We start from the raw sequence: 13788 nt of genomic DNA on the forward strand, positions 1-13788 counted from the left end.
GGTATACAAATTTTTCCTTGTCATTTTTAAAATTTCTTACTCTTTTTAGGTATACATGATAGTAGAGAAAATTTTGACATATTATACATGGAGTAAAACTCATTTTAGTTAGCATTCCATTCTTGAGGTGTACATGGTGTGGACCTTCCCTGGTGGTGTATTTATATATAAACATTGAAAAGGTGTGTCTAATTCATTCTACTGTCATTTGTACTCCTATTTCTCTTTTCTTTTCTTCAGTCCAACTTTGTCTAATCCACTGAATTTCTATTCTCTCCCCTGTCTTTGTTGAGTGCTTTAGCATCTCTATATATTATGTATTATATGTAATGTATGTTTCATTCTACTATCATTTCTATCCAGATATTAACTCCCCTCCCTGCAATCCTCTCTACTTAATCTAAATAATTATTCTCCCCTACCCCCATTGTGAATTAGCATACACTTATTGGAGGGAACATTTGGCCTTTGTGTTTGTGTGTGTGTGGGGGGGTTATTTCACTTAGCATGATATTCTTCAACTGTATCCTTTTAGCACCAAATGCATAGTTTCATTCATCTTTAAAGCTAAATAATATTCCATTGGTGGGGGAAATTTTATACACACACACACACACACACACACACACACATCACATTTTATTTATCCATTCATCTGTTGAAGAAAACAAAGGTTGGTTCTATGGTTTAACTATTGTGAATTGTGCTGCTATAAACATTGGTGCAGCTGTTTCCCTCTAGTATGCTGTTTTTAAGTCCTTTGGGTATAGTCCAAAGAGAGGGATAGCTGAGTCAAATGATGTTTCCATTCTGGTTTTTCAAGGCATCTCCATACTGCTTTCCATGGTGGTTGCACCAATTTGGAGTCAATCTCATGAGCAATGTGTGAGTGTTCCTTTTTCCCCACAACCTCACCAACATTTATTGTTGCCTGTATTATTAATGATTGCCATTCTTTCTGAAGTGAGATAAAATCTTAAAGTAATTTTGATTTACATTTTCCTAATTGCTAGATAGGTGGAATGTTTTTTCATGTATTTGTTAATGGATCATATTTGTTATGTGAAGTTGTCTGTTCAGTTACTGAGTCCATTTGTTAATTGGTCTATGTTGTTGTTGTTTGTGTTAATTTTGAGTTCTTTATATACCCTAGACATTAGTGCTTTTTCTGAATTAAGTGTGGTAAAGATTTGTATAAAATCTGTAGGTTCTTTCTTCACATTATTGTTTATTTTGCTGAGAAGCAGATTTTTTAGTTTGAATCTATCCCCTTTATTTATTCTTGATTTTTAATATTTGTGCTGTAAGCTTCTTGTTATGGAAGTCAGATTGTGAACCAACATTCACCTCAGATTTTTAAATGGCATCCCAAGTTCATGAATCTACCACGTGGCCTGCACAGTGGTTTCATTAATGAGGTTCTAGGCATTAAGTTACTTAGAAGAGATTGAAATAAAACACACAAACCAGTTACCTTATTTATATTGCTAGGTCCGAGACAGCTCGCCTCCCTGGTTCCCGCCTCCAGCCGCCCAGCAGGGCAGCGAGGATTACTCTGGGCTAGCAGGAGAGAGAGAGAGCGAACACGCCTGGGAGTAGCCTTTTATTTGGGGGACAAGAGGTTCAGGGGAGAATTCCATCCAATGAAGGTTGAGGGGGGGCTGCACTCCAAGGTCAGGGCCAGTGATTGGGTCTCCGGGGTCAGTGGTCAGGCACACCCCCACACGGATGGGCTCTCTCATCAGGAAAGGATCGGGATAGCTCTGACACAGCCAGAGCGCCTCAGGCCCTTAACGGGAGTCACCCAATCACGTGTCAGAATGGCTCTCCACATATTCCCCCTTTCTCTTCTTAACAATGAGGCGGCGGTTCACTCTCTGGAGTCCCCGGATTCTTGATTGGAAGACTCGCCATCCTATAGTTACAATACAAAAGAGAATTAACAGCAAGGAGAATAATCCAATAATGTACCAAGCGGAGTGTTTAAGAATATTTCCAGGGTTGAATCCATTTAACTCCTTCAATATTTGGTTAGCCAAGGAAGAAGGATCTGAAAAATCAGCTCTATTATTTTGAATGTCTTGGATATGGTGATTAAGTTCCAGAATATCCAAGCTATTATTACTATTTTGCCAAATACCTAATAAATGGTTTTTAACCTTCTCCCATTTCCAGAGAGAAGCATTGTACTTGGCAGCTGTAACACATACATACTTATAATTAGCATGGCATTTAAGCCTTTCTTTAAATTTTAAGGCTGAAAGTTCATTACCAATGTTTATAACAGTTGCCTCTAAGGCGTTTAATTTAGTCTCAATCCTTTCATCAATATTTACTTGATTACGCAGAGCCTTGGAAGTATTTTGAGCTAAATTATTAAGAAATTTTGCATGTTGAATATTCTGAGAAAATGTCAGAGATGCAGAGACAGTTGAGGCAATAAATGAGACCAGTGCTAAGACACCAACAATTATGACACCAATAGCACGTTTAGGTCTTGTTAGCTGGGCATGAATTTGCTGTAAGACTTGTAAACCAGCATCAGCATACCATGGCTCTGAAATATTAGCAGGTAATAAAACAAAAGAGGGCTGATGAAGTATTAGCACTCCTTTTCCTCCATTATACCTAGAAATACAATTAGTTAGGTTGCACTTATTACAAGTAACAATATATCTGTCATCTATCCATTTAACTTTTACATTTCCAATAATTAAAACATAAGGAGATTGGACATAGGCTCTTAAGCCATAGCAAGATCCCTCTTTACAGTTCTTGCTGACAAATTTTGGTAAAGGTTTATCTGTAAAATGTAAATACTCTGAGGCAGCAATTAAACGCCAAATATCGTTTTGAATACCTCCTTCACTATAAGTCAAAATATTACTAACAAATCCTGCAGGTGTCATAGCAGAATTTCTTCGTAATTGTCTCTTATCAATTTTTGGAGACCAGTCTAAAATATACTCACTAGCTTTAGACACCTTATGTTGTACAGGAAAGGTATTTACACAATCCATCCATTTAGGAAAGGTGCCAATTTCAATTGTAGAACTATTTGGACAGTGGGGTACCGGTGGAGGTTTTGCAGAAATGACTGGCTTGTTATGGGAAAGTCCCATCTTAATTACTGATCTAGTATTAGGTTTTAAGTCCCCATAAATAGAATTATTTGTCAGTCTAGGTTTACCAATCGCTCTCTTTTCTTCAAATGATACTTTCAGACAGCCAGCATGTTTATCATGTGACCAACATAAAGGTAATTGGGCACTGTAGCCAGAATAATTAAATCTAGTCACATGATTGGGAGTAATATGAGTATCTGTAAATCCTCCCATCATGAATGAGTCATTAGTAAATACTGGAATAGATTCTCCAGTCCACACAGCTGGGTGTACCAGGGGTGGATCTGGGAAATAAGTCCAATAAGTGTCTACTTGATTCCCTTTTACCTGACAGCCCAGTAGGGCAATTACTGTCGCTACCATCAAGACTGGGGTCCTGTTCTTTCCTAGGCGTCGAAGTATTTGGGAAGCCTGGTTTGTCAATTTCTTCACATCTTTCCATGAAATCAGCTTCTCGGCTGGTTCAATCTGGTTTTTCTTCATCCTTTTCCGATATCTCCTCCTTCTGGGTTGTGGCTTCTCCGGGTCGATCCTCCGTCGCTTGAGTCTGGGTTCTATCTCCTCCATGTCTGATAGCACGTTCAGGCACCCAAATGGGACGGAAAGCACCTTCTGGAAAAATACAGGCATGCCCTCGGCCCCATGTTATTACCGTGTTTGGACCCTTCCACTGACCAGTCTGTAAATCTTTCCACAGAACTCTGCCTAAGGGGCCTGTTACTGAGGGAGACATTTGTCTCTCAGCAGCTGTGTGACCCTCTGTGTCACAGTTTAAAAAATTTAAAACAAATAAGGCATGATTAAGGCTATTTTGGGGAGTCACAATCTTATTCCCCCTTTTTAATTTTTGTAATTGAAGCTTAATAGATAAATGAGCTCGTTCTACAATGGCTTGTCCTTGGGGGTTATAAGGAATTTCTGTTTTATGATTAATTTTAAACTCTTGGCAAAATTGTTGAAAAGAAGAGCTTACATAAGCTGGAGCATTATCTGTTTTAATCTCCATAGGACACCCTAAAACGGAAAAAGCTGCTAAGCAATGAGAAATTACATGTTGAGTATTTTCCTTAGTACGTGCTGTGGCAAAAATAAATCTAGAATAAATGTCCACTATGACATGCACATAACATTGCTTACCAAATTGAGGAATATGAGTTACATCCATTTGCCATATCTGATTTGGTTTTAATCCACGGGGATTTACCCCTGATGGCAGAGATGGAGTGTGAATAACACACTTAGGACATTGGCTTACAATCTGACAAGCTTGTTCTCTGGTAATACTAAATTTTTTACGTAAGCTAGAAGCATTTTGATGATGCAAGGAATGGGAAGCTAGTGCACAGTCATACGAAGGCATCTGTTGACAAAAGCTACTAATTTATCAATTTGTCATTACCTGCAACTAGAGGTCCAGGAAGGTTAGTATGGGCACGGATGTGTCCAGTGAAACATGGGTACTTTCTCATTAGCACTGTCTTTTGTAAATTATGAAATAATTCAAATAACTCCTGTGATGAAGTAAACCCAATAACTGAGGTTTAAATATTTTTGGTAACTCTGACTGCATATAAGCTGTCAGAATAGATATTAATAGGCTCATTTGAAAAATAATCTAAGGCACAAATCAGAGCTTGGAGCTCTGCTCTTTGGGCAGAAGTATAAGAAGTTTGTATTACCTCTGTGTGAACACGGCTGAAGAAACCTGTCTTACCAGAGTTGGAACCATCCGTGAACACCGATAAAACTTCCTCTATTGGATGAGAACGTACAATCTTTGGAAAAATAAGTGATGTTAATGATGCAAATTGTACAATCTTATCACGAGGATAATGGCTATCTATCTGCCCAGGGAAATCTGCAAAAGCTATCTGCCAGGAGCTAGAAGTTTGAAAAAGCCAATTAGTTTGTTGAACAGAAAATGGAATAATTATGATATCAGGCTCAGATCCAATTAATTGTAAAATCCTAGTCCTACCCTTAATTACTAATTGAGCTATAGAATCATGAAAAGGAATTAATGTTTTTTGAGGGGAATGAGATAAATAAATCCATTCAATAACTCCTAATCTTTGCCATATGGCTCCTGTTGGGGTATGCTCAGTTGGAAATATTAATAAATACATTATTTCTTTAGGATCTATTCTAGTAAGCTGTGCATTTTTAATTGCAATTTCCACCTTTCTCAAGGCTGCCTTAGCTTCTAAAGTTAGTTGACGTGGAGAGGTTGGAGAAGGATTTCCTTGTAATATCTGAAATAAAGGACTTAACTCAAAAGTAGTTAGCTTTAAAGATGGTTTTAGCCAGTTAATATCTCCTAATAGTTTTTGAAAATCATTAAGGGTACGTAACTCCTTAACTCTTATCTGAAGATTTTGAGGACAGATTGTACTCCCTTGAATTATCTGACCTAGATATTGAAAAGGAGATACCTTTTATGATTGTGAACCAACATTCACCTCAGATTTTTAAATGGCATCCCAAGTTCATGAATGTTTCAGTTTTATTGTTTCTCTCACTATCTTGCCTTATAAACCTACATGTTCTAAAGAGTCATGAAATCATCTAGCTTCACATACATGATTTTCTGATGACTATTATTTTTCAATATGTAGCTGCAGATTATATAAAATATATATCTACTATTTCAGACTTTAACTAAAGCAAATACATGCCTTGTGTAGGAAATATTCCATCAGTAGATCAACATCAAATCTATAATATATATAAATATATATAAAAGCCTAGATTCAAATGTATGCACATCCAACCCAGATTGTGGCCCATAACACTTATTCTATACTAGTTCTACACTTTAGAAATCCATGAAAGTTGTTATAAATCCAAAGCCTGAGACTCACTCCCCAGACATTCTCTTTTGGGGGGGTACAATGATGAAGATTGAACTCAGGGACACTTAAACCCTGAGCCACATCCCTATCCCTATTTTATGTAGAGATAGGATCTCACTGATCTGCTTAGTAAGTTTTTTTTTTCACTGAGGCTGGCTCTGAACTCATGACCCTCCTTTCTCAGCCTTCCAAGCTGCTGAGATTAGAGGCAAATACCACCATGCCCAGCTCCACAGAGAGCCTTCTTTAACTGGTTGGAACGCACTTGTTCAGTATTTTTGGCCTAATCCTCACAATTAGCGATGAAATTAGTTTTCTCTCTATGAAAAATCAGGGCTACAAAAAGATTGGAATCAACAACAACTAATTACACAGCATGTCCACATTACAATAAAGGTGTGGTATGTAATTCTCCACCCCTCCAAAGAGATCTTCTTGGCTCCCCAAAGTTGGGAGTACTTGCCAACTCTCTGCCATGGCTTATTCCAGAAGCCTCCCAGGAGGTGAGTGTATATGAGGGACAGTATTCCAGGTGGCACGTTGGTGATTAATGGGCTATGCCACGGAGTAAGGCAGAGCCCAATTCACCAAAGGCACAAAACTTTCATGTGGCTGGTACAGGATGGGAGCTGCATGAGGGGATACTTTTCCTCCACCCTTGATGTGTCTTTCCTAACTGTTCATATGCTGAAATACTGGTTCAATGACTTGCACGGTTTTCCTGTTTTATGCTTCCCTCTCATGTGGCTTTGGAGGTCTCATGCTTTGGTAATTATTATGATTTTCTTCTTCAGTTTCCCAACCTCCCTCATCCTATCCATGTGGAATTTCTGTCTGTGTATATGAGTTTTCATTTTATATATTTCCATTTAGTCCAGGTTTGAAATTACCTCTAGAAAAAACAAATGTCTCATTCATTATCATGCCTGTACTTACCCTGCACATGTTGATAATGGCAGTGTTCAAGAACTGTCTTCTGATTTTTACAACTGGAACATAAATGAGTCTGCTTGAAATGACTGTCCTTTCTTTTGACTCCAGATAACGGGGATCCTTTTTAATATAGTGCTTTAATGCTTTTATGTGTATTTATATACAGTACCCAGGAGACTGAGCCTGCTTTTCACATGATTTTCTCTCAGAGAAGGCGGAGTTGATCATGTAGGTTTCTTAGAGTGGACTCCAGCTCAGACTCTGCCTCAGCTCTGACTAGATTCCATCTGCCTGTGATTTCTACAACATGTGACCTATAGGTCTTCCTCTTCTTTTTTTAATTATAACATTTCACTTAGAGCTTGAGCCATAGAACTGTTACTTTGGAAAGGATGACTTACCAAACCATCACTAACCACAAGAAGGTATGCTCCATGTTCAAATAGGAAAGAGGGGCCCATCAAATACTTCAGGGAAATTATGGGGGTGCCAGGAGTCCCTCACATCAAAGTAGAGGCATTATAAGTTGTGGGACAGGTTTGGACTAATTTGATTTTAGGACCAGAATTAGAGTAATTTAAATTTCCTTATCAACATCAGAAAATAATCTCAATCAAGATCCTTTTCCAGATCTGTCCAGGAAACTTTAAGGGTTTGAAGCCCAGATCTCTTGGATTGCTGTTATCCATCAGAGAAGACAATAAAATTAAGAGAGATGACATGTCCCACTGAGGAAGCCACAGTTCTGTGTTCTCCAGTGGGAACTTCTTGCCTTTCTATAGACATTAAAATTACAAATCTGCAGAGACAGAATTTAAACACATCCTTTCCATAAAACTTACAAGTGTTTGTGCTCTGCTCAGCTTATTCAGGTGACAAAGTACCTCTGTGTCCTCAGATTCAGAGTTAGTGTGGATTCTAAAAAGGGCATTGGAGGAAGAAATTCAGTCTACTAGTGAGTTTTCCCAGTAGCTTCTTTGCTTCTCAAAGAGGCAAACATCTTTAGAATACAATATGCTCATTAAACCATACCGAACATGGTCCTCTGGGCTTATTAGAACTGTTGGAGCCCAGAGGACCATGTTCTGTATGGTGTAATGAGGATATTGTCTTCTAAAGATGTTTTCTTCTTTGAGATCCTGCTAAAATTAGTCAATTTTTCTTATAGGGAATATCAGTTTTACTTCTTCATTTTTCAACTTAATAACTTCATGGGACATAACTTACATATGGTATGTCATGTAGAGATTTTAAACACTACAGTTTGTATACTTATTACCAGGAAATTAATAAGTTTTAATATTTGGATTGATAATCTTGCTTTGGTCATCATCATAACTCATAGAACAATTATTGTTTGAGTAATTGTACATTTTGAATTCTTTAGAGGGAAATGAGGTTCTATGTTCAAAACCTCATATTATAGAATGGAATCTCACATGGTTAAGAACTTTCAGTTGGTAAATGTCAACAAGGGACCGTGATCAGAAGAAAGTACATTAAATATTTTAGAAAATCAAATAAATGTGCTGGTAAGTTCCAATTCATGGTGCCAAATTATAGGCTTATGAATATAATTCACAAGAATTTGGAAGAATATTTTTATGTATTAGTCCATTCTGTTTTAATCACTAAAAACCTTTTGTAATATCTAATAATGGAAATGTGTAAATTCAATTTTGCTTAGAGGAACATTCAGGACACTTTAAATCCATCCTTTCCTGGTCACTTTCAAATTTTTTTTCCAAAATTCAATTTATCATGTCATTAGCATGCACAGATAAATGCTGAGGGCCATTGCCAAGTAGGAATGACGCATCAAAATTCCCTTGCCAGCGTACCCCATGTTATATGGACTTGCCTTGGAAATTCGCTGTGACATTGCATGTGTGTTTGAGAAAGGTGACCCTGCTCAAGGACGAGGGTGGATCCAGGTTTAGGGTGTATCCTGCAGGTTTTAGGAAGTATCCCAGTTTAGGATAATTTGGGTTTAAGGCATTCCAAGTTTAAGACAATCTGGGTTTAGGGAAGTTCCAGGTTTAAGGTGTACCCTGCGGGGGAATAGGACGTATCCTGCTGCCTCAGGCACTCCCGATCCTTGAGTTCCCATTGAGTTTTCGTGAGATTGATAAAGTATTGGAAAAGAAAGCCTCGTGGAGTGGGTGAATTGGGCGGCGGCAGAACGGGGATTTCCCTAGAACACTTGTGTAGAGGCCGGTGTGAGTTCGGGAATAAAGAATTGCTGTTCGAATCTACAAAGCTGTGAGTGGCTCGTGATCTTGTGCCCAGCCAAGACTGCAGCAGATAAATGTGACCCTAAGACACACAGAACAAGATAAAGCAGAAAAGGTGAAAGGAGAACTTGACTCTTCCATCACAACATCAGTCAGGGAAAACAGACCCTCCAGCAGGAGCCTGTGGATTTCCCAGTAATGAGAGATTGGGTTCTGCAGAGAAATGCATGGGCTCTCTCATCCCTGAGGAGCTCCACAGAACAGAGTAGAGGAGAGTGTGGCTGTGGAGTCTCTAATCAAGACCTCCAGACACCAATCAGGAAGCTGGCCTGATTTTATTGTGAAGTTACTATGTATATGTACTCAGGCAGTGCCTAAGGAAAATATAGACAGCCACCAATGCAATGTCTGCTAACTGTCCTTGTGGTGAACAAAGAGTGGGTGTTCAACACATGGCCTCGTGCCCAGAGCTGTGCTGATGGGGTAAGCAGTTTGCCACTCAAATGCCTAGCATGGGGAGTGGCCTGCCATGCAGACGCCATTAACCTATGCCCTGTATGAAGTACTCTAAGCACTTGTGCCCACAGAGCAGCACTTCTGGGGCTTCTTCTTTCTTGACTTTAAAGAACAATTTCTCTTCTAGTTGCTTTTCTCAGGAGAAATTTAAAATGATAGTAATATAAATATTATAGATGTAAGTGTGAATCCTGAGCTGTATTTTAAAACCCTGACCATTTATAAAAGCAAGCCATGGTTCTCATATCTACTTCTCACAAAGAGCTGCCATTCATTCAGTCAAGTATTGCCCAGGATTTGCTCATCATGTTACTGGAGGGTGTGTTTTGCAGCAGAGGTGCTGGGTGATGGTGTTTCCCTCTCTGCGGTGTCAGTCATTTCTCCCTAGTGCTCTTCATAGATTCCCAGCACACAAAGAGCCACATGTAAGAGGTTTCTGCCTAGGCTGACATCAGTCCCAAGCCCACTTGCTTGAAGCAAGACCAGTCTCAATTTTCCACCTCCCTTTTATCTGTTAGTGAACACCAAGAGGACATGGGGAGGGTTGGAAGTAGTGGTGAAGCTGAGCTGGGTGATGAGGACAACCCCAAGTTGTAAGTCGGCACATGTGTTGTTAGGGGTGACAGATCCTATTTTCTCACCCATTATGAACAGCATGGGGCTCACACTGCATATGAGAGAAGAGACGTTTCTTCCTCTCACTTTCACCATGGAATGTGCCCACCAAGAGGATCCAAATAACCCTAACTTACAGTGGGGTGTCCTTCTCCTATAATTCTCTCTACTTCTGTCCTGACCACCAGCTCGTGTCCACTGCCTGAGCACTCCTCACTAGATGGTTGCAACACAGATGATGGTGCATGTGTCATACAGCCACCCCTGACTTTAGTGACAGCACCATATCTAACATGACTCCTTCCTGGATCCAGATACTAGAGGGAGTCCTTACTATCAGCTCTAACAAACAAAACTTCTGATGTCTTTTTGAAAATTTCTTTTTCATGTGTGATCTGTTTTTTCTCATCTCCTCACTTGGCCTTTCCTTCTTCTTACCATATGTGAATTCTTCAAATGTAACCTATTTCAGAAATCTGTGTTAGATTCCCTGTGATTTACATATTCTTCCACACAGAATGCCCACTCTAGGAGGCAGCTTGATTTCTTCAGTGCATAAAGGACATGAGTGCCCAGTACAATAGAGCATCCATGGACCAAGCTGGAAGCATCACTCCGTAGATCCTTGTTTGAGGGGTGTTTCTCAGATTACCTCCTTGATGTCACAGAGCTTGTGTTATGTATCATGATCTCCTGGACTATGTTGTGCCAGGCATAATGTGCACAGCTGGGAAGGTACATAGCTCAGGATTTCAGTCATCTATGAATCATTCCCATTCTCCAGGTTGCTTCTTAACAACAATGGTACCTTAGCATGGACATTACTATAGATATTTCTTCACAACACTACCATGGTGCATTTACACAATTTTAATCATATATACTTGACACAAATCATTTAGTGATGATTGTGGTTCAAAAATGGAGCTAGCAGAATGACCAGACTGTGCCTTCTCCTGGCCACTACCTGTATGAAGATTAGTTCTCCTCATTATTGCATGGAATTGTGTCCCTTTCTTTGAAGCATACTATCAGGAAAGGGTCTAAGTTTTTCCCAATATTAGTACAGAAGTTGATCATCAGAAAACAATTTTCCAACACTTTCAAGGCAATAAACAACCCATCCATGAGTTCTTGACTATTACTGCAAATTCATGGCACCTGCACTCTCCAGTTTGTATGATTGCAGATTCCTCAGCTACACTGATCTTAAATTCATCTAATGGCCTGGAGACACACGTGATTAAAACATGTCATTTATTGAGTGTTAGAAAACTTAGATTGTGTAAGATTCAAATGTTTAAAATGAATTGAAGCAGATTCTGTGTGTCACAGAAAAGTGATAGAATGCAGTTTTTGGTCTTAAATTTTACATGTCTTTTTGTTGTTGAGACAAGGCAATTTTAAAACCCTCCTCCTTTCCTTTGTACCCCAGATTGAACCCAGGGCATTTAGTCATTAAACTATCTCACCAGCCATTTTTTTATATTGAGAGAAAATCTTGCTAAGTTACTGAGCTTTGGCCTTGTAATCCTCTGACTCCTGAGCCGATGAGATTGCAGGCATTCAGCCTTGTCTAAAAGCATTTTAAGTTATTTTTTTACATCCTAATATAGATCAATTTAAGCTTATACTATAAAAAATATTTATATAATATTTGTCTTACAAAAAATAAATTCATAAGAATTGGCATATGGCATTTATATATAGATCTCACCAAAAATAACTAAGGCCTAGTGATTAAATGTGAACCCTAAAATATTTGGGGGGTACCAGGGATTAAACTCAGGGGCACTCAACCATTGAGCAACATCCCCACTCCTATTTTGTATTTTATTTAGAGACAGCATCTCACCAAGTTGCTCAGGGCCTTGCTGTTGCTGGATTTGAACTCACCATCCTCCTGTCTTAGCTTCCCAAGGCACTGGGATTATATTTTACAATTTTTAAATTTATATTCTTTTTTCTGGATTTACCATGGGAGACTGTCTTTTTCTAGTGATTTTTCATATTTCACAAATCCTGTATGTTTGCACTCATATGTTGAAGCTGAAAAAGTTGATCACAAAGAACCACAAATGAGAAAAGCTTTTTATCTGTTTTAAGAGACAGTTGGCAAGGAGTGTCAAAAAGCAGTTAAGAGGGAAAAGTAACTCTTAGGTTTTATAGCCCATAGTTTGAATTGTATAAGTAAGTATTAGACTCTGGACATTCTAAGAAGACTTCACAGGTTTCAAACATCAAAATGATATTTTAGAAGGTAGAAATTGCACTGATTTGAACACTACACATATTCAATTAAAATGTTGGATCATATATGTAGATACCAATTAAAAATTAAAGAATAATTAACACTTCAAGTCAAGTAGCAAAAATAAACAAGGATGGCTGGAAATACAAACCATGTCTCAATAGTAACCTTAAATGTTAGTGGCTTAAACACACCAATAAAAAAACATAGGCTAGTAGTCTGGATTAAAAAAAATCCAACCATATTCTGCCCCCAGGAGACTCAGGAAAAGACAGACTGAAGGTGAAAGATTGGGAAAAAACATACCACTCACATGAAACTTGAAATCGAGCAGGGCTCTCCATACTTATATTAAATAAAGTAGACTTCAAGCCAAAGTTAATCAAAATAGATAAAGAAGAACATCTCATACTGCTCAAGGGAACCATACACCAACAATACATAACAATCATAAATATATATGCCCTAAACAATGGCGAACCTATATTCAAACAAACTCTTCTCAAGTTCAAGAGTGAAATTGACCACAACATGATCTTGGGTGACTTTAACACACCTCTCTCACCACTGGATAGATCTTCCAAACAAAAGTTGAATAAAGAAACTATAGAGCTCAATAACACAATTAATAAATTAACTCACATATATAGAATACATATCATATCAGAGGAGGAAGCCCGGCACCACACCAGGCCAGACCAGAGTAGGAAGCCTGGCCGCACCCCATGCACTAATCTGGAGGAAGCCTATCAACCCTTAAAACCCCAAATCAAACTATTAATCATTGAATATTAACAGTTTTCCCATTTTGTTTCCATGATCTTTTTTGCATTTTACATTCACCTTAATTTTTTACTTTGCAGTGAACAATTCTTTTGTTAATACTTTCATTTATATTATTTTACCTATATTTGTGAATGGATTGTGCCTCGATTTTAACACTGCTCATTGCTACTGTATATAATTTAAACGATTTGATGTTGACCATTTAACCCATGACATTATTGAACTAATTTCTATGTTTCATTAGTTCATGGATATTGCTTAGAAACATTATAGAAATAATAGTATCATCTGCATATGCAATTTGATTTTTGATGAAAATCCCATTTCATATTCTCAAACAATATTTAGAAGTCAGAAAAGCAAACATTTTTTTTCTAAAACTAGAGTGTGAAACACTTCAGTTCACACCTTTAAATATGAAAACAGTTCATAGCTGCCATTATGTGGATTGAAAAAGAATTTTCCTCTGGTCATAG

Source organism: Spermophilus citellus, assembly GCF_964194105.1.
Source record: "Spermophilus citellus genome assembly, contig: SCAFFOLD_431, whole genome shotgun sequence".
NCBI classification, from domain to species: Eukaryota; Metazoa; Chordata; class Mammalia; order Rodentia; family Sciuridae; genus Spermophilus; species Spermophilus citellus.